Source organism: Haliotis asinina, chromosome 9 (assembly GCF_037392515.1).
Source record: "Haliotis asinina isolate JCU_RB_2024 chromosome 9, JCU_Hal_asi_v2, whole genome shotgun sequence".
Taxonomy (NCBI): Eukaryota; Metazoa; Mollusca; class Gastropoda; order Lepetellida; family Haliotidae; genus Haliotis; species Haliotis asinina.
In genome coordinates, this window is record NC_090288.1 from 18,669,245 (window position 1) to 18,690,471 (window position 21,227).

Below are 21,227 nucleotides of genomic sequence, written 5' to 3' on the forward strand. Positions count from 1 at the left end.
TGTAAATCTAGGAAAGTCCAAAAACAAGTGGCTCTACAGTCCTGTTGCTCGAATGAATTTGAAGTGTTTTCGTGAAAATCATCGCATACTGTTTCTACGTCTCCACCCTCTTTTAATCTGAACAGCACTTTTTTCAGAAACTAAACTCGACATGCACGGCAAGTGACAAATCTAAGCTGTAAAATGCTTTGCACCAGCAAAATAGAACCCGATCGACCAAGAAAGCAATGCACCCGTCTTCCCTGAGAAGCATTTTAAAAGTTGTACGGGTTAAGGAAAACCAAGTTCTATGGATAATCAACTTCTTTATTGCAAGGATCGACGTTTCGGTGTAGGCACAAACTACATTATGTACAAGCATGTGATACAAAGAGTTGTAACAAGCAGTATCAGTTAAAACTATTATTGTATACAGGCGGGACTAATGAGAGAATCTGAAGCATGTTATAGAAATGAAATTAGTGACTTTGTGGAGTGGTGTAATTCAAATTTTCTAGTTTTTAAATGTAAACAAAGCAAAAGAAATGATAATTGATTTCAGGAAAGATAAATTATCTAACTCACCAGTAAACATAAATGACAAGGACATTGAAGTAGTTGAGGAATACAAATATTTCGGTACTATTTCAGACTCTAAATTATGGAATTCTAACACTGGCAGTATATACAAAAAAATGCAAGCAGTGATTGCATTTTCTGTGGAGATTAAAACACTTCAAGTTAGACCAAACCATTATGGTGCTTTGTTATGGAAGTTTTATCCAGACTGTTCTAACTTTTAATTTTCTATGCTGTTATGGGAATCTGTCAATTCAAAACAGAAAGAAATTGCTCAAAATTCTTAAGGCTGCATAAAAAAATTGGTCTATTGGAAAGTATCAGCTATTTTTATGAGCAGCAAATTATCAAAAAGACAAACAAAATCCTAAGGGACCCGACTCATGTTCTAGTTTCAGAATATTCCATTTTCCCTTCAGGCCATAGACTGTGTGTGCCGACATTACAAACAAACATGGACCGCCATTCTTTTTTACCTTCAAGTATACATGAAATAAACAAGAAAAGGGATTGCATGTGATTTTAGAGATTGCTGTTCTTTGATGCTTTTTGTTGTGTATGGATGTTTTTATGTTTATTTTAATGTGATTGAGACCTGAAGTGAAAATTTCCACTATATGGTGTGGACAATAAGGTGTTGTCTCGTCTTGTCTTGTCTTGTCTTGTCTTGTCTTGTCTTGTCTTGTCTTGTCTTGTCTTGTCTTGTCTTGTCTTGTCTTGTCTTGTCTTGTAAGTGAGTAAGTATGGTTTGCACTGTTTTTAACAACATTCCAGCAATTTCATGGCAGGGAACATGCATTGTACCCAAGTGGAGAATTGAACACAAGCCATTCTACACCACAGTGGTAGAATGAGTGACTGCATTATCCAATACTCACTGCCCATGGATGTAATGTGAAATGGTGTGTGATGGCAGCAGGCAAGGCAATATTGAATAATCAGTTATGTATTAGTATACTGCATGATTTGTTTATCTGTATTTTTGCTCATTTATAATTTTACTTGTATTTCTATTCAGACACCTCTGAAATCTACTGCTCCTCAGAATGCTTCGAAATGTTGTGTCAACAAGGGAGTTATTATCAGACAGTTTCAGGTAATATCAAAGATAACATTCTCTTTGCAGAATCTGAAAATTATTTTTGGTGATGAGCAAGTGAGTAAGGTTTTTGCTACTGTTGGCATCATTCCAGCAAACGACTAGTGGGGAATTGAACCCAGATCATCAGCATGATGAGTAAATGCTTAAGCCATTCACCTAACCCAATGCTCCTAAGGTTATTGGATATTGCAACAAACCAATAACACACAAACTGTACTGACATGAAATAACACTAACATCATTTAAGAAAAGTCTCACATTGTCATGAAGAAAATACACTGAACAGTCAGCCACAAGCTAGTGAATGGTTGGCATTATTGCAATCTGCAGGAATGAAATATGATCACTGACAATTGCTCCAAGATGGAGTGATCAAACTGGCAGATTGCTGCATCATTGTGATGTAACAAAGGTATTGAATCCGAGATGAGTAATGGCAAAGACCTAGGTTCATTGGTTGATTGTCTGTCACATCAGGGATATGATGATGTCACACAGCAGAACTGTTGATAATACCCTAAAATATGATGTAGTAAGGTTTCTTTACCAGTGTACAGTTACAAGTATCTATAATTAAGCAATACATCATTACATTTCCACTTTTAGCATTTGTTGATTAATGTGTAAGCATTACTTAGTCTATGGATATATTATGTGTCTTGCTTCTTGAGGCATAACAGTCAACATATTAAAATCCAATGTGCAAGTATCTACAGATAATATGTCCATAAATATACCACTAAATATTTAAATATTAATACCAAATTGATCTCAAGGGCACAGGTGCCTGTCAGATAATAAAAATATTACTTTATCCAGTGGGATACAATGAAAACATCAGCTAAATATGTTGGGGGCAAAGGTATGTACATAGAGCTGATAAGCAAGTCAAAGCTACTGGTATTTCATTATAATATAAAGTGGTCATGTAAGATTTCAAGTAATGTGGTCAATGTTTCAGCAATGAACGACAGGACACATGTCAACTGTTCCCTGATTCACAGCAGCATTCTGAGCTTACCTATTCCCAACCAGAGTTCTCACAAGTCAGCACACAAGATATGTTTACTCAACAGTTGTCCTGTGGCTCACAGAATGAGGTATATATTTTTGTCATTGTCCATTGAATAGACATTAGCCAGTACTGGTACTGTGAGATGGCCTAGGAAGTTTATCCCCTCAATATGTTGTACAGGGATATATTGTAATCAGTTTGTCAGTCTGTCCATCTGTAATAATTTTTGTCCTGTTTCTTTCTAACTGGTTTTCTTTATGAAATTATCAGGCTATTAGCAGATGCCTTCTGCTTTTAAGGGTTTTTATAAACAAAATGTTTACATTTTCCTCAGCAAAAGATTTGACTTTGACTCTGTTCATATTAGTGTGTTTGTCCAGGCGATAACTCTATAACTAATTGGTATCCTGAAACCCTGCACACAATACACTTACTACCAGGCTCTCAACTGGTGATTTAGCTTTTTAGGGATTTATAGAACATTTAGTTTGTCCATTTCCATGGGAAAAGGTTTGACTATAACACTGTTCATATTGTTGTGTTTACTTTGTCAGGAAATCATACTTAGTGTTATTTTTTAACTTTAACACCGGTTACAGTTATAGTTCTAGTGGTCTTTGAATGCTTTCACTCTATATTCAATGCCATCATGAAGAACAATTGGCAACTTGAAGTTTTTTTATGCTTTGCACATGAAATAAGTTTTTTCAGCCTGTTGATGAAGACTTACATAATCAAAGGATATCAAACTTTAGAACTGTTTAGGAGTGCCTTGAACCATAGAAGGCGTTCAGTGTTTTTGTTTTTTTTCACATGTTTTCTGTTTTCCTAATTTCATGAGGCCCATAATAAAATGAACATCCTTGATTTGAATCAGTGAATCAGATCAGAACAAGCAATATTGCCTGCTTTTTATTAACACTTGAGACTATTTATACTTGCAGATAATGCATGGTACCCAGAGCAAGAAACCCACTCTGTACGATAAGTGGAAAAACAAAGGTGCATTCAAGCAAATGGTTGCAAGCAAACAAAATACCACCACTAGCAGTGTGACAAGCAGACCTTTGCAGACAAAATCTAATTTTGGTATTCACCAGCTGCAAGTAAACAAAGCAAGGGCAAAGGAGAGAGATGAAAGGTAATTTCCGTGTTATGAACATTTTCAGCCAGTTGAAATTTATCCAAACTCTTTCAGTATAGTTAAGCCCCATCCACAAAATAATTATGAAACAGGCTCAAATAAGATGTGCACCTCTTGTAAACATTATGATGCCAGTTCATTCATAAATAGTTCTCAATACATCTGCCTCGTCATTACCCCATCCCCAGACAGTTGGTATTGCATTTAGACTGGGTAAAATTGCCCATTTAGAAAGGCAGGGGCCATGGCCTATTTTGCACATTAAAATAAAGAATGACCCATTAGAATTTTGATGTTTACCATTGATACAAGGGCAGTGGCCCATTCTAAATTCAGAAAATCACTGGTAATCCAGAAAATGGCCCATTGTCAAAGTTCTATATCCTAATCCCTGTATGCACAACCCCATTCTGATGCATTCTTAACTCGATCAGCTTGTTTTCAGGCACCTATTCCCGTTCTCACTCCATTCCTAATGTGTGCAATCATAATAGCAATCACATCTTGGCCCAGTTTCTATAAGTACACAGCATGTTCTTGTCTTTTCTCATTCCCATTCTCAGTGTCAAGGTAGAAACATCAACATCACTATGGCTACCCGGAATTCATGCTGTAAGTTGGCATAGGAATCTTCTGATGCCAGATGATGCTGAGTGATGGTGGTCTTCCTGGTTCCAAAGCTGTAATTGGTGTCTTCCTTTTAATGAAGGGATGATGTGTTCAAAATGTTCATCAAACATGGGTGGGACTCAAGATCATCAAGGTTTAGGCCAGTTCCTCACCCAACAAGTTCTTGTACCTTTCTGCCTTTCTTGCTCAACAAACTCACTGTACTCTTGTTCTGCTTTCAGTGAAAATTGCAGGTAACAAGCATTCAACATGTTGAAAGCTGTAAACTTGTTCATGTTCCATGGGTGAATTCTGTATACCAAATGATGAACTTGTTTCATAACCACATATTTTTTTACCCTTCCTTGTCATATCACACTGTACATGGTGTTGACGTAAGAACTGTGTGAGACCTACAGAAACATACTACCAATAAGGACAACAACTCATTCCAAACTTAGAAATGTGTAGAAACATACTACAAACGCCTTCAGAACAATTCATTTTGTTTGAACACATTTACACGGAATAGCATAATAACTGAGAACATAATACAGTCAAGTTAGGTCAGTTTGCAAATGGGATGGACATGGTGGAAACTGTGTAATGTAATTGATGCCTGACTGCTCTGAGTCCACATATGTCATCAGTGAGATTGAAGTATGGTAGTACCGTTAATAACAGTGCAATCTCATTAAGGTATATTGTCACTCCATCCCATTTTACAAAAGGTAGAATGCTGGACATATTCATCGTTCTCAAGCACCCTTCCATCCCTATACCTGCATAGTGTAACCATGCATTTACTTCTCCACAGGTCAAGGTAATCCTGTGGGTATTCAAGGTCCCTCTCATTACCTGATTGCCTTATCTGAGATACTGTGTGTAACCATTGCTCTACCAACAGCAAAGCATCCTGTGCAGAGTCAACCATCAACTTTCGCAGATTCAGCAATTTTTACTTTCTTCCTAGACTATAAAACTGGATGAAACTTTAATTCTTAATTCTTTTTCATGTTTCTTGTGAAAAAAACACCCTTTCAATTTGAGTGATTGTGTTTCAGAATTATGTTTCAAGTCTTTCTACAGTTGACATACTTACTTGCAGGGACTTCCTGCAACAAGTGGTGAACACTGTTCAAGACTGCTCCAAAGAGGTATGCCAAACTACAAATACAAGGGTGTCTGTTTTAAAGTCATAATGTTGTGTAACAGCGTTCCACCCATGATCACTTTACCGAATATCAGTTTTATATTTTGTACAATAACTTCTTCAGTTTTCACCCGAATGACTTCCTCTTTTAACAGAAGCTGCTACTGGTGATTTGTGTGTCATTCAATTATTTGTCTAAGTGTGAAGATCTGTTTTAAAACCATCAGAACCTTTGCATTTGTGTAATGTTATTATTGTTCATCTTTCATAAATGGTGACAAGATTTTTAATACGAAATGTACATTCACTGCAAAAACAAGTATGCAATCACTGCAAATGCAGGCGGAAAGTCACCCTATCACTGCACCTCTGCAGGACAGTGATTCCCGAGTTTGGTAAGGGGGAGTCGCTCACATTGTACATGCTTCTCCATAAAAATTATCATCACCCCAAGTAGTATAATTAATGGTGGTTTTGGACCACCATTAATTAAACTACTAACTACTAATTAATATCAATAACAAAGATCTAGACCCCCATTCAAAACACTAAACCCAAAATGACACAACTCGTCTCCCATTGACACAAGGTCACAGTGGGGCTATTACCTTTACTACGCGAATGTCGATATATGGAGAACTGGGTCACAGCAGTGCATGGTCTCGCGTCAGCTGACAACCTATTGGAGAAATGATTTACATGAGGTATGAATCCTACAATATGCCTACGATATGTGAATTAAAACTACAAGCGTGTGAAAGGGGATTGCGAAATTACTCTCATATGAGGAAGTCTGAGCTCATTCAATTACTAAAGGAACAAGCCCCTATACAATTACAATTCACACCTACTGAGTGTGCTTTGGGGAAATAATTGAGAGGGTGGAAGATGGAAGTTCAAAGAAACATAGACGTTGAAGATGTAAGGCAATTGGTATTTGAAAAAGTGAATGAAGAACTGAATGATATAAAAGGTATTAAATTTCAACCCACATTAAAGATGACAATAGAGAAAGAACAGAGGAATGATGCTATTGACCAGACCATTGTTTACTTCAGGGGTAATCTGGAACCTACAACACAGCCTGATACTATCAACTCTTCTTTTGACAGCTCATTCGTAAAAATTCGTGAATCACTAGAACGTTTCACTAATATGGGGTCTGGTTGCGTTATTGTTATGATTAATATAGTCTACCTGGATATAGCAAACTATAAACCATTGAGAGGTGGAACGTCTTACCCCTGCCTAAGTATTTTAAGAACAAGTACGCTATGGTTAACGTTAAAAATCATGGTAATGATTGAAGGAGGATAGCGGTAAGATCAGCTAAATTTCCTGCTGAACATCATTCTGACAGACTCTCCAGTTATCCGGAAGATAATGGGATAAATTTGGAAGGTATAGATGAACCCACCCCTATCTCTCAGTGGACAAAAGTTGAAAAACAGAATCCACACCTAGCCATTTGGACACAAAGGTAATAACGTAATAGTGCACAGGATAAGCCCTTTAATGTATAAGGATGGTCGTAAAACAATCAATTTATATATGACACAACAAGGTGAAAAACATCACTACACATGGATCAAGCATTTCAGCCAACTGTCAACGATCAATCAAAACATGGGGGAAAGAAACACTTTTGTGAAAGGTGATTTCACGGGTTTTCTTGGGCTGATCTGCTTGATTCACACAGGGATGATTGTCGGGGTGTAGGGCAGACAGCCATAAGGGTAGATATGCCGACAGAAAACATCAATATCTTGAAATTTAACAACTATAAAAATCAGATGCTAGTACCATACATTATCTATGCCGATTTTGAAGCTATCAATAAACCAATCGATACAGTGGCTCCATCCCCTGATAAAAGTTTCACCCAAAGATATCAACAACATGAAGCGTGTGGTTTGGATTTGCGGTCGTTCGTTGTGATGGCGTGGCTGAGAAATTTCTCCAATATTTACAGCATGAGGAGGTAGAGATCAGGAAAAAAATTGTATATCGTACAACCAATGCATATGACCTAAGCAGACAGGGAGGACTATATCAAAAGCACTCATTGTCATGTATGCTGTAAACCTCTGAATGGTGATTCAGTGCGAGACCACTGTCACGTGACAGGGAAATACAGAGGTGCGGCTCACATTGAGTGTAACTTAAACCCCATTCTTATTAATATTCCGGTGATGTTTCACAATTTACGAGGATATGATTCACACTTGATTATGCAGGCTATTTCAAAGGTAGAAGGCAAGATATCTTGTATCCCAAACAATATGGAGATAAATATCCTTTTCACTAAATAGGTTGAGATTCATTGATAATGTTCAGTTTCTTTTGTCGTCTCTAGACAGCTTGGTAAAGGCTAATAACCCAGACGACTTGGCTATAACTAATCAATACACAGAGGAGAAAACTAGAGCCTTGCTGCTATGCAAGGGTATTTACCCGTATGAATATATGGATGACTGGTCTAGGTTTAATGAAACAGAGTTACCTCCCATTGACTGCTTCTACAGCAAGCTACAAACACGCTAAAAATGTATGGGAACGACTAGGTTGTAAGACGCTAGGTGATTACCATGATTTATATTTGAAAACGGATGTGTTGAAGCAGGCAGATGTGTTTGAGATATTCAGAAAAATATGTTTGAAGTAATATGGGTTGGACCCGGCATGGTATTATTCTAGCCCTGTGCTATCGTGGGATGCCTTACTAAAGAAAACAGGTGTGGAGTTAGAATTATTCACGGTGATTATGATATGCATCTATTTATTGAGAAAGGGTTACGTGGTGGTATTTCCATGGTATCAAAACGTTATGCTAAAGTTAACAACAAGTATGTGAAAGTCTATAACCCTGATAAACCTTCAACTCATCCACTCTGTCTCGATGCTAAGAACCTGTACGGCTGGGGTATGACTCAATATTTACCAACAGGGGGATTTTAATGGGTGCCCAGTGGGGACTCCCCACACCCCTGTGGACAGCTGGATGTTATTGCACCTGATTCTGATAAGGGTTATATACTTGAAGTGGACTTAGAATACTTAAAGGAATTGCATACATCACCAGTGTTCACGAATAGCATCTGACCCTCTGACAAATCTGGCAGATTCACCAGTGGTCAGATAGGAATCACCAACCAGCCCCAGTGTCTGACTGAATATTTCACAATGTATTTGTGTGAAGTTGTCATTTGTGGCATGTGACACTTGTTTGCTGTCTATAAATCTTATGTTTGTTATCATATAATGTTAATAATTTCCATGCCAATTGTAAGAAATGTTAAATCTGAAAAGTTTAACTTTATTCTGTGGGTCCTGTGAATTTTAAGTGGGTGAGGCAGAACACAACAGTTACCCACTAGCATCGAGAGATTCAATCACTCCTTAGCCGAATGTTTGTTTGCACACCGATACTCACGTGACTTAGTGGGAGGATCCCCCACACCCCCTCTGGCTGCACATTACTCAGCTGTCCGCAGGACCCCCAATACAGAATGGGTAGTACGACTTCCTCATGTGGTTGACTCAGTGAATCGTGAAGTAACTAGGCTACTCAAAAAGAGGCCTGTAGATGCAATCCGTATGAAATCCATTGTACTTCAGCTGTCCGCAGCACCCACAGGGTTGTGGGGTTCCCCCACGATTCCAGATCGCGCACTCGTTAGATATTTATATTAACCAGGTGAATACGAGGGAGACACCCGTAGACGTGCTACAGATCCTATCTGGTCAATGAAAACATATAATATCGATTGAGTGGATGTCAAAGCAGGGGAGTCTAACCTGTACTTCCTGGTAAATGGGCCGCATAGAGGATTCGTACGTGAGGAATTACAAATCATACCTTGATCTTAAACAGGCGTTTAACTTCTTTGATGTAGTCCTTTTTCTTATCATAAATAAGCTGAAACCGCTTTCTATCCACGTCATGCTCTTTGCATAAACGATAATGACCTTTCACCCCCCTACCACACACTGAACATGTGTAATTGATCTTTATGATGATGAGCACAATAACCTTGGCTGTTGCTCATTTTACCACAAATTTCGTTTTTCCCTATAAGTACCCAGTTGCAAACGTGTCTCATTTTGTGATATATTAATTTGTGAAATTGGTCTACTTGTTTCACGATTAACACTGTCACCGCTAAAAGTATGATGAAGATCAATTCGTGATCTTTCTGTCCCTCTGAAGGAGTGTAATACTATGTCATGGTTGGTTCACTTAATGGTTCCAGTTGTTTACCCGTTAATAATTAGTATTCTTTCATAGCTTCGTCAACGTCTGTGAAAGTTCTGACTTCATGGTTTTTGCGCTGGAGTATTGTGTCACTTTCTCTCTGCCTCTATCTCAGCCTCGTTTGACTTTCAATTGTGAAAACAGGAAATTACTCCCGGAAAATGCTAGTGCATTCACAAGAGCCCCACCAACCATCAATGCCACCATAGCCATGTTATATATATTACTTTGAAATATTTTCAGGCATAATATCTTGCTTTACCAAGACATCCTTGGTGGCCATTGCCATACCAATGTTCATAGTAAGCATAAACATGTCTTACATGTCAAAGTCGAGTTTTATAGTTGGTTGCTTGATGATCATTTTAGTCACATGAGAATACCCTACTGCTAACTCGGAAACCACAAATGCGTAGTAGGCGTCGTTAACAAACATTTTTCCCTCAGACATAATATATATTATAATATATAATTTTAATTATAACATAATATGAGGGTCAATAGTGTGGGTCTCCCCCACACACCCCAGTGGACTTATTTGGGTGACTTGCAGTGGGGAGTCTGCAACTGGCTGTGCTTGTGGTGGCTTGTTGTTAGCTGTCCGCAGGGCATATAATGAAACAACAGCAGTGGCTACTACACCACCTACACCCACCCATAATTTATAATTATGTTTATTGTGCCTGGCTAAGGTGTTTCTTCTGCCAGCCTCAACTCTTTTTGGGTTCTTCTTCTTGGTGACTTGTGTCACAGGTACCGGCGGTCGTCTGTCCTCTGGGCTCTTCACTTTGCAGTCTGTTGGGGTATGTGGTGTCCATCACTTGGCTGTCCGCCATCTTGTATGATATTATTGTTATTATTTGTTTTGTTAAATTTACAATGCTTTGCCGTGATAATCGCTGCCGTCATTGGGGCCAGATACATGCCATATTTGTGGTACAAAGCACAACTTATATAACTCAAGGCATCATCGATAAACGGGTCCTTCTCAAAGTCCTCCCACAAACAGAGATGATGTTCCAGTGGGATTGGTAAAAAGTGCGACACTATGCCGGTGTAAATCTGGGTAATAGTAGAACCTATGACTTTTGTCATCTCGGCCCCGAGTTCTGCCTCGTATCTAGTGTATAATTTACTGATTTCCTCATCCGACATTTTCTCAATCTTATCAGCGGTTATGTTGTCACCTAAATATTGCTTTCCCTTACCACCCACGACTGGCGTTAACAGTCTATCACGCTGCTTGTTGTCCTTTTCTTCCTCTGCAGATAACATCTGGTCTAGTAATTCATCCGCCTCCATTTTTATAATATTTACTCTAGTTTTTCTTTTTAAAAAACAATATCCAACATACACTAAACACATAGAGATAAAGGTTAGATTACTATAACTTCAAAAACAATGGAGGGGTCCTGCAGACATCCAACTGCAAGTTCCCCCATAGCCCCACTGCAGGTCATTACTAATCTATTGCGAGGTAATTACTAAAACATTACTAAAATTTACTAACATTTACTGAAATTGCTAGGTCATTACTAGGCTGACCTCAGGTTATTACTAAGCCGACTGCAAGTCACCACAGGTCATTACTAAATATTGGGGGTGGGGGTGGGGGTCACCAAACCAAAAATGTGGGTTCCCCCCATACCCCCCAGCCGACTGCAAGTCCCTGCGGATGACTTACCCCCGAAAGTTGTTCAATATCTTCAAGCTACCAGATCCAAACATGTTGTAGTCAGCCATCCACAGGACCCTATACAGCGTGCTACACAAGTGTCGGATAGTATCAAAAAACTGTTGAGTATGTATTGGGATAAGCCGTTGCCGGGATTTGAATTTCCATTGAGGGAACTGTACGGTCTAGACGAAACCATGAAATGCGTACGCAGTGAACTCAGCAAGCCAAACTCAGCAAAACGGAAAATGATGATATGAAGCATTGTATCATGGAACGACTAAGCAATTTAGAAGACGAGAGATGCATGTGATTGGAATCTGCTTCCTCGAATCATGAACAGTTTTGATCCCAGATCAGCCACATACGAGAAACAATTGATAGAATACTGAATGAGGATACAACTTTAGCCTACAGGATTCGAATATTGTTCCGTGAGCAAGGCATCACCATTGCCAGTGTTTTGATGGCATTAGGTTGCATCATATCAACCATTGTAGTATCTGTTATTGGAGGACCGCAGGTCCCCACACCCCGGAGTCGTGGTGATGATATTAGAAACTGGATAAAAAAAACATCTGCAATCACTCGGGGGAAGCCTTGGCTAAACTCACTGGTAAGGCTGCAGAAGCCCTGCCTGGTATCATAGGTACTATCGTATCATGGTTGCTTAGTACGCTGGGTAAAACCGTCACATGGCTTGGTCAAAATCTGTGGGCATTCATCGTCGCAGTGGCTGGTCGCAGTGGCTGGTCTCGTGTACGTTGCAGCTGGGGAATTTTTAGCCAAATAAGGTGGGGGGTATCCCCACACCCCCACTATGGAATTTTGAACCATGTAAGACACAACCGGCCACAACACCTCCAACGGCCAGCACTGTTTTATAATCGATATGTTGTTGAATTGACGCCTGCACTGTGGGGGAGACCGTGTGAACTTGTGATAGTCTGTACGCTGACTCTGGTAGTGTTGCACTGTACCAGTTTCACCAGCATGTGTGACGTTGGAGACGCTTATATCAGCATTAACACCTAATTTTTTATCTGCTGTAGTGATGATTATTTCATTGTTGTAGCCCGTTATTGTATTTATTCTCATACACATATCACTCGGAGCCATGTACAATCCCACACCGAACAAATAGTCAACCTTTGACCTGGCATATTGCAACGTGTCCTGGTATCGTTTTATAGCGCTAGGTAGATCTACCGGTGATGCAATAGCATCCTCAATATTAACCATGAATTGTTTCGTCGTAAGCGGTTCCCTTACCTATGATAATTGAGCGCGTCTGTGATTGAGCGCCAAGAATAGCCCACACATATGTTCGAATAGAGTCGTTCAAGCGTATTGTACCAGCACGAGTGAATCCTTAAGATGTTTGATGTTTTTGATATCATTTTTGCCCAAGCCCCAAGATCAGTTTGCTTTATGTGGCTATCATGGATCTGTTCATTCATTGTGGGGCTCGTAAATGTATGACGGCGGGGGTTGTATGTACCATCTACAGAACTAAGCATATATGTTCTAGACTTACAGAAGAACATGTAAACTTTACCGAGACTGTGGTTCACACCTGGAAGACGAAAGTCTTTATTTGTTGGAATCATGAACTCCCCACAAATATGTTCGTACGCGCGTTTATCATATGGGTTATTTGTCATACTCCACACTTTATCTTGGGGGAGAGGAGCACTTATTTCCTTCAATATCTATCTCGTTTGATAATAAACATGAAACAAGACTGCCTTACTCAGTTCGTCTATACCGTAGTCTAGTGTCACACCCGACCCTGTCGTCGCACACCACACAGCAAAGTTGAGTTGGTTCTGACAAAATTGCATCGGGTTTTGATTCGAGTTTACCACCACCTGTGCGTTATTGACGGTCACGATACAGTTTTCAAAGATATCAATAAAAGCTGTTTTAAAACTCGTGCCATGGACAAACATTGACTCCAGAAAAAAATCATCTGATCTTTGTCGATGGAAAAAGGTTCTTCATACCGGATGGTTACTACAGTGTGTGTTCTCTCAATGATGAAATTTTCAAAGACTTGGGAGCAAAATTTATAATAAGTGACTCAAACGGAACATTGGTGTTAGACAATTCCAAAGGATCACACAACCTGAGATTCAGTGAACCGTTTGTGAGAATGCTAGGATTTACAACGATTGACTATGCACAGGAAATAACCCCTGGCATAAAAATCATTGGCATGTGGTTACCAGATCTAATTCCATACCACAAGCTATGCGTTCATCTTAGCACAACAGATAATATACAAAGTGAGCATCCTTCCACGTTATTGAGGGCCGTCCCGATTAAAACAGAAAAATGCACCGAGTCATTTTTTATCGCGCCAATATAAAAAATTAGTAAATGGTAATTAAGAGTATCAATTTGTAAATATAGGATACCTAAGCGTAACACTACATATACAAAATGGCTAGTAATCAAGGACCGGGAATGCGAATAAAGAGATGTGTTAATACAAGTTTATCCAACCTACGTGATGCTAGAGGGTTTGATGATGTAGGAACAGATGGTAAAATATACCCTTTTAAGCTTATGAACAGCATTTACAAACCAGTTGAAGTTCCCACCGTTTGTAGTAATTTAAACCTAGAGTAATTTAAACCTAGATACATCAGGATCTGACAGCAACACACGATACAACATAGTTCGCAACAATGCTGATGAATGGAGAATACACCCATCGTTCGGTGGTAAATTGCTTGATTTAGAAGACTTTGATAGACCAACAAACGTTCAAAACAAACCGTACTATCTAATGCTCACTGACGACAACAGGTGGATGATATTACCATCTCAAATCAAATGGCTTCTCAACGTAACACCAATTTCACCATACATTTTCATGGAAAATTAAGACCACTACTTTAACAAAGTCGTAAACCATGGAATCCTACTCGCGGCTTACGTCCCATCCCAGAGACGCAGTGTAACCATCACAACAGTCTCAATTAGAGCAGCCCACATGCTGTCGTGTAAACCCGGAGATAGCGAGGTATTACAGTTGGTTACTGAATTCGATAGTGTGACTACCATCATGGAGAATCCCAGACAATTCCACGCTAGTCACTCAGGTCTAGCTAGGTGGACCACTGCAGAATGATTTTGAGATTGTGAAAGGAATAAAACTCCAGTGGGCTAAAAAACACCAGGGCAGAGTTTGCTCAATGTACGTGTGGGTGGGTGGTGATTCACGCACCAGTATACAAGGTGTCACAGTGTTAGTGGAAGACACTGTATCTCTAACCAAGATTTTCCTAACCAAGCACATCAATCTTATTAGTTTAAAGTTCATACATGTGGTATTGTCAGAAAAACAATTGGAAACTGTTTTCTAACAGTTTTATAAACGAAGGTAAGCTCTAATGTATTACTCGGTGATCTAGGACACACAAAGAGATTCAATTTACCTAGTGAGGAAAACACCCCTTACCTCTTTTACTTTAAAGATAACGTTTACAAACGAATGCCACTAGAAGATTTTACAGATCTTGAATGGCCTTGATTAAAAAAACTCTAACAAACCCTTATATCGTTTTTAATAAAAATTATTATGTTTCTAAAATTACTAACAACGGCATACTGAATTCCAGGTCGCAATGGCAACATGCTAGCACCAGTCGACTCGAATGCCAGTTTAGTCATTCACAGTATATACGATTACCAACGTGATTTTTTTCTTGATTCATATGGTATGATACCACACACAACAATATTTATAGACGTATATCTCACAAACATTTCCGAGCCAAGAATATATTTAGATGGTCTTAGAACATTTTGGCTTAAAAACCATGAGAATAAACGATGCCGAATTGTTATAAAGCAGGGCTACCCACCATCAATAAGCCTGGATGGTGTTCATATTATGGATGAAAACACGTCTAATAAGATCTCTCCCATTTACCTTGTACGATAATTTAAACCTCATGAGCTTAAAATGTATCAATCAAAAATTTAATGACATATAATTAAAAACTAATTTATAAACTATATTATAGACAAACAGAATGGGGCTGTATCCGACCGTAGACGAAGAAGGAAATATTAAAGGCAGTGCAGATGGATTTCGACTGAAACAGATATGCAAAATACGTCAGCTAGAACAAGAGCGTGATACTCGGGCATCACTACATCAAAAATACAATAGAGCCTTAAACTACATAGATAGAGCTGACACCACCGTAATGGCAGCTAGCATGGGATTAGGAGCAGTAGGAGTTGAATTGTTGACAACAGTCGTAGCCGCTCCGGATCCGGTGGTGTTAGGATTTGAATTAGCAGCCGTAGTGGTGGGAACAGTTGGGTCAGTGTTTAAATTTGTATCCCAGAAATTGAATCGTAAAGTAAAGAAACAAGATGAAATTAGAATACTTGCTGTATCAAAATTAAACACGATAGAAGATCATGGTTCCACCGCACTCAATGACAATAAAATCTCAGAAGAGGAGTTTTGTTTGATCATAAGCGAACTAGAAAAATACAACAAAATGAAAAATGAGCTGACCTCTAGCCGGCTGCAAGCCTCTGCACCACCTGCGTATTCACCCTATTAGAGATTTGTTCACACCTATGTATAACGATGGAAGTGTGGCGAGCTGAAAACATATCTTGGAGAGATGCTGAGTCTCTGATTGTTGACAAACTCGAAGAATTAGGGCCTGGCGGCTATCTATTAACTCTTGTTATTAATAAAGATGTCCACAAGGAGGATTTTCTGACTGATTTCAATGTTGATAATATAAAATTACACATATCCGAGTACCAAGATACCTACATAAGACTTGAATACGACACTGAACCCATAATCGATTTAGTTACTCTAAATATAGACCTTGATTGGTATCATTGTAGTCATTGTGATCAGCCAGGCGGTGAGCCCAACTTTATCAATAATGCATATCACAGTTGCCATAGAGCTGTCATGTGATTACAGTGTTAAATATAGTATATGCTTACTGATATGGCTATACATACACACATCTTTATTTTTCATTGTGCTGTGACTCAGCCAGACAATATCCATCGTGCTATACACAGCGTCTCGTTGCCATAGAGCTATCACGTGATCACAGTGTTGATAACACAGGATAGACCTGTTAAACTGCGATTATAGCTCTAGGTCCTGGGTAGCTCAATCGGTTTAGGTGTGGGCTTGTGTTCATTTGCGCAGCTGTTCATTGGGAGTTTGTATTCCGCCGTTGCCTCAGTTTGACTCCCTTGCACAAATTTCATGACGCAAGGGTCAAGTGGCCCTTGCAACTTTCGTGAACAAGGGGACTTTCACGTAGTAAAGGTGATAGCCCCACTGTGACGTGTGAATGGGAGACTGTTTGTGTCATTTCTGGGTTTAGTGTTTTGAATGGGGGTCTAGATCTTTTGTTATTGATATTAATTAGTAGTTTAATTAATGGTGATCCAAAACCACCATTAATTATACTACTCCCCGAACTATAAATTATAAATGGTCCTTTATGTAAGTCTGTACAAAACTTGATGCAAGCAATACTAGATGTTGCCAACAATACCTGTTAGCAATGAGAAGACCCTATTTGATAACAAAAGCATGAGATAAAAACTATGGGATAACTGTTCTGTGTTTATCATTCTTAATAAATTGTGTATTTGGAAAAGACATTATGGTTCACGCCTGTGGTTTCCAGCACAAACAAGGGTAGAAAGAAAAATGTGAAATGTGTTTCTTTCATTATGATATATTTTTGGCTGTTTAAGAATTTCATGCAATTGCAAGATGCTCTCCTGATGTATATATCTACTTTTGCAGGTTAGACTGACTTTAAGTGCTGTAAGAGAAAGGTTGGAACAAACTGCAGATCAGTCTGAACAAAATCTGCAACAAATCATAACAGCATGTAAGTATTTCAGTGATTATATGGGAAAGGAACATTACCTTCACTACCTTCAACATTTTTTTTGCACTGAAGTATGAAACACAACGCATCATTTTTATGAACAAAACTGATTGTTAACTGACAAAGTATTGGTAGTAAGATTATTTAGAGCTTATCAAAATTTGTTGATACTCCTACATATTTATGTCCCCACCACATATGTTTGGGGGCATTTAGGGTTACCCTCTGTGTCCATCCATTCGTTTATGCAAAACAGAAATGTACTCTACCCACTCTAATGGTGTGCATGTCATATTTTGTTTTTGCTCTTGATTGTTTTGGGGTTTTTTTTGTAAGTTTAGAGACATTAGAACAAAGGTACATTTTGCCGAATTTCTCTGAGATGATAGTGTAACAAGGGACAGAGGGTGTAGGGTAGGAAGTGGCTGTGGGAGTAAGTCATCCACTTCTCCTCCAAAACTATGTTATGGAATTCAGTGAACTAATACATGGGCTATCGTGGGTGCATGTCATATTTTTTTATTTTATTGGGTTTTTTTGTAAGTAAAGAGACATTTGAACTTAAGTACATTTTGCTGAATTTCTCTATGATGACAGTGTAATAGGGAACAAGGAGGGGATGTACATTATCCACTTCTCAAAAACTACCGTATGGAATTCATTTAGATTACACATGTGCTATTATATAGGGACTCTAAAGGTGTGCATCTCATATTTTGATTTTGTATTTTATATATTTTTTTCTGTTTTTAATGCAGTTTGAACTTACATTAATTTTGTTGAATTTCCCTCTGAATATAGTGTTATAGGGAAAGTCTATGTTATCCACTTCTGCTCAAAAACTACTTTATGGAATTTATGTAGATTTCACAAGTCCTTTAAAAAGACTCTAAAGGTGTGCATCTCATAGTTTAATTTTTCCAATTTAAATGGAGTTTGAACATACATAAGTTTTGTTAATTGTCTCTCTGAATATAATGTTATAGGGGATGAAGTCTATCCACTTATCCACAAAATCTGCTCAACCGAATTGATTAATGTATACCTTCTTCATCCAATTTCTTAATTTTGTCACTTCTACAGATGTGTGAACTTACAGTACTGTGAAAAATGCTACAAAAATGGTTATCACCTTGTATTTTCTCATCTCAACTCTCTTCAGATCATAACCTGAAGTCAGTCTGCATTATTGAGGCCTCGAAAATGTGTAGTATATCAATTATTTTGTGTGTGAGATGTGTAGGTTCTATGTAACACAATAATCCTGTTCACCCGGTATACGAGTGTATGTACTTCACAATCACATGCTTCAAGCGCTGCATCAGCAACACCAATAGCAACACAGAGAAGCTTGTTCACAACGTCATTAAACGGTGTTTAAAACTCCTCAAATTCCAAGCCAGACAGATGGACTGGTAATGTTACCTGAGGGTGTCGGGGTGTTATACCCTCTCCCTAGGCAATCTGTATTTCCTCCACTCTTTGTCTGGGGATGATGTAGCTAGACGATATACTCAAGGATAAGTCCTTTTATTTTTGGTATAGTTTTTCACAAACAAAGGTCCTCAAATATTTCCTAGTTGCTGGTCTAAACACAACATTAGTTTACACCATCCTGGAAGAACTTGTTGGTTTCTGGCACAACTTCTGATACTACAAGTTCATCTGAGCCATTCTCTCAATATACAGAGAGAACCTCTCAAGTCAACGGTGGGGCCCAGAATCGCGCACCACTCACCGGACAGCTAACAAAATAGAAGTCGTGACAATTTAGGCTCCTCCCCCCCGAAATAATGTCCTACGTCATACAAAAATGACTCATACCCAATCTTAATAATTAGTTATGTTCATTAGTCCCTTTCCGAAACTTTATCAGTACCATCAAATTCTTCAAGTATAAAATATCTTCGTTAATCAACTTTTAGCCATTCATCAACCAAACATTGACATATCTGACAAAATATCAAATAATATTTCAGACTGGTAGATGCCAGAAGATACTTAAACAAATTATTTCCGATCCTCTGCGTGTCCCTTTTATTGACACACTGACTATTAGTATCCGAATGTCCATCTGCCTAATCATGTAGGATCACAAGGTCCTAGTTTATGTCAGTTCAGAGAAATTACCATTTCCCCACAGAAAAGTGAATCCATGAAAATTCGGTTACTTGGTCAATGCACTTTCTCAGTACATTGACCCTACCTAACTTGACTTCAATTTTTCCTTATATATTTATCAATGTTTTATAAACTTTTTAACTCTAAATGTCCTGGTTATAGTAACATAAAAAATTACCAGTCCAGGCACAAACGTGCCAATCCGGTTTTCAACAGTAAACAACAAAGTAATCAGGTTTCTGAATACTTTATTGTATGTATTGTAATGTCAAGGCTAAGCTACATGATCTGGTTTTGAAACTAGAAATCTGTTGCACTTTTTGCCTCACAATCAAGATCAGAGAAAAATGAATCTTAATCTGAGTCAGCATGGTCATTGTCATTTTTTTCATCAGCGAGAACAAGGACATCATCATCTGCCGCTCAAACGCAGTAACATCCTTCAGAGATGTTAGGGGTAAAAAACACCAGACCACGGACAGGTTACTCTTGAAATTTGACAAACAGACAGTTCCGGATGGTCGTGCAGACGGGAAGTTTAAATGCTGCATTAAATACTTCCATCTTGCTAGAGACAGAGGGAAGCCATTTGTTAGCTATGATAGGGTGTACTATAGGGCCAGTTTTGCACTGGGCTTATCATATGACCAGGTATATGGGGTTGCAAAGAAATTTACAGTGGGGTTTGTCTCAAAACCAATAACCAGTAATAAGCCAGGTAGGAAACACAAGCAAGACAGTTTTGATAAAAGTGTTATTCGACGAGGTGTCCTGAAGTTGTATGAATGGAAAATACCACCAACCTGTGCCAAAATGCAAGAGGAAATAAAAGACACCATAAACATGTCATGTCCAACGTTAGCTGTTGTACTAGTAGAAATGGGGTTCAAATATACAAAATGCAGGGATGACATGTCTTCAGAGAGAGATATTCCATTGTGTCCAATGCGGGCATCAAATCTAAGGTCCATCGAGGAATATCGAAACCAAGGTTTTCAGTGCGTTTATCTTAACAAAATGTGGGTAAGCAAAAAACACTTGCATGTGGCTACAGTCAGATAACACTGAAGCACCCACACTCCCGTCAAGAAAGGCAAGCGTCTGGTCATCCTTCACGCACACACCTCTGCCAAGGGTTTGATAGAGGGGTGTGATCTTGTATTCAAGGCAAAGTGCACAGATGGGGATTATCACCATGAAATGAATGGTGAGGTGTTATTGGACTGGTTTGAACTGTTGCCCTGCCTAGGCAAACCCAGCATCAATATTATGGATAACGCCAGTTACCATAACATATTGGTCCTGGTACCATTACTCCTACTATGAGTAACCTTAAAGCACATATGCAGGAATATATTACTTCCTATAATGTGCCTTACAAACAATCAGAAACCAAGGTGCAGTTGTTAAAGAAGATAAACCAAAACAAAAAAACAGTCCAGATGACCTTACCTTACAGATGACCTGGCATTTCGACATAGTCACTTTTTCTCTCCGTTCACCAGTGAGGCATTGTGAGCTCAACCCCATCAAGCTCATCTGGGCTAATTGCAAAGAGTTCATATCCAGACACAACAAGACGTTCAAACTATCTGATGTCAAGGTTCTGGTCTATGCCTCCTTTGCTAGAATTACCCCAGATGTGTGGCAAATGACTGAAGGTCATGTGCTGAAAATCAAAGGGGA

At 38.8% G+C, this 21,227-nt stretch overlaps 1 pseudogene; it reads left to right on the forward strand.

Annotated features, from left to right (window-relative positions):
• The first annotated feature begins 1,562 nt into the window (after positions 1-1,562).
• LOC137297156 (synaptonemal complex protein 1-like) overlaps positions 1,563-21,227 on the forward strand; it is a 36,418-nt pseudogene continuing 16,753 nt past the window's right edge.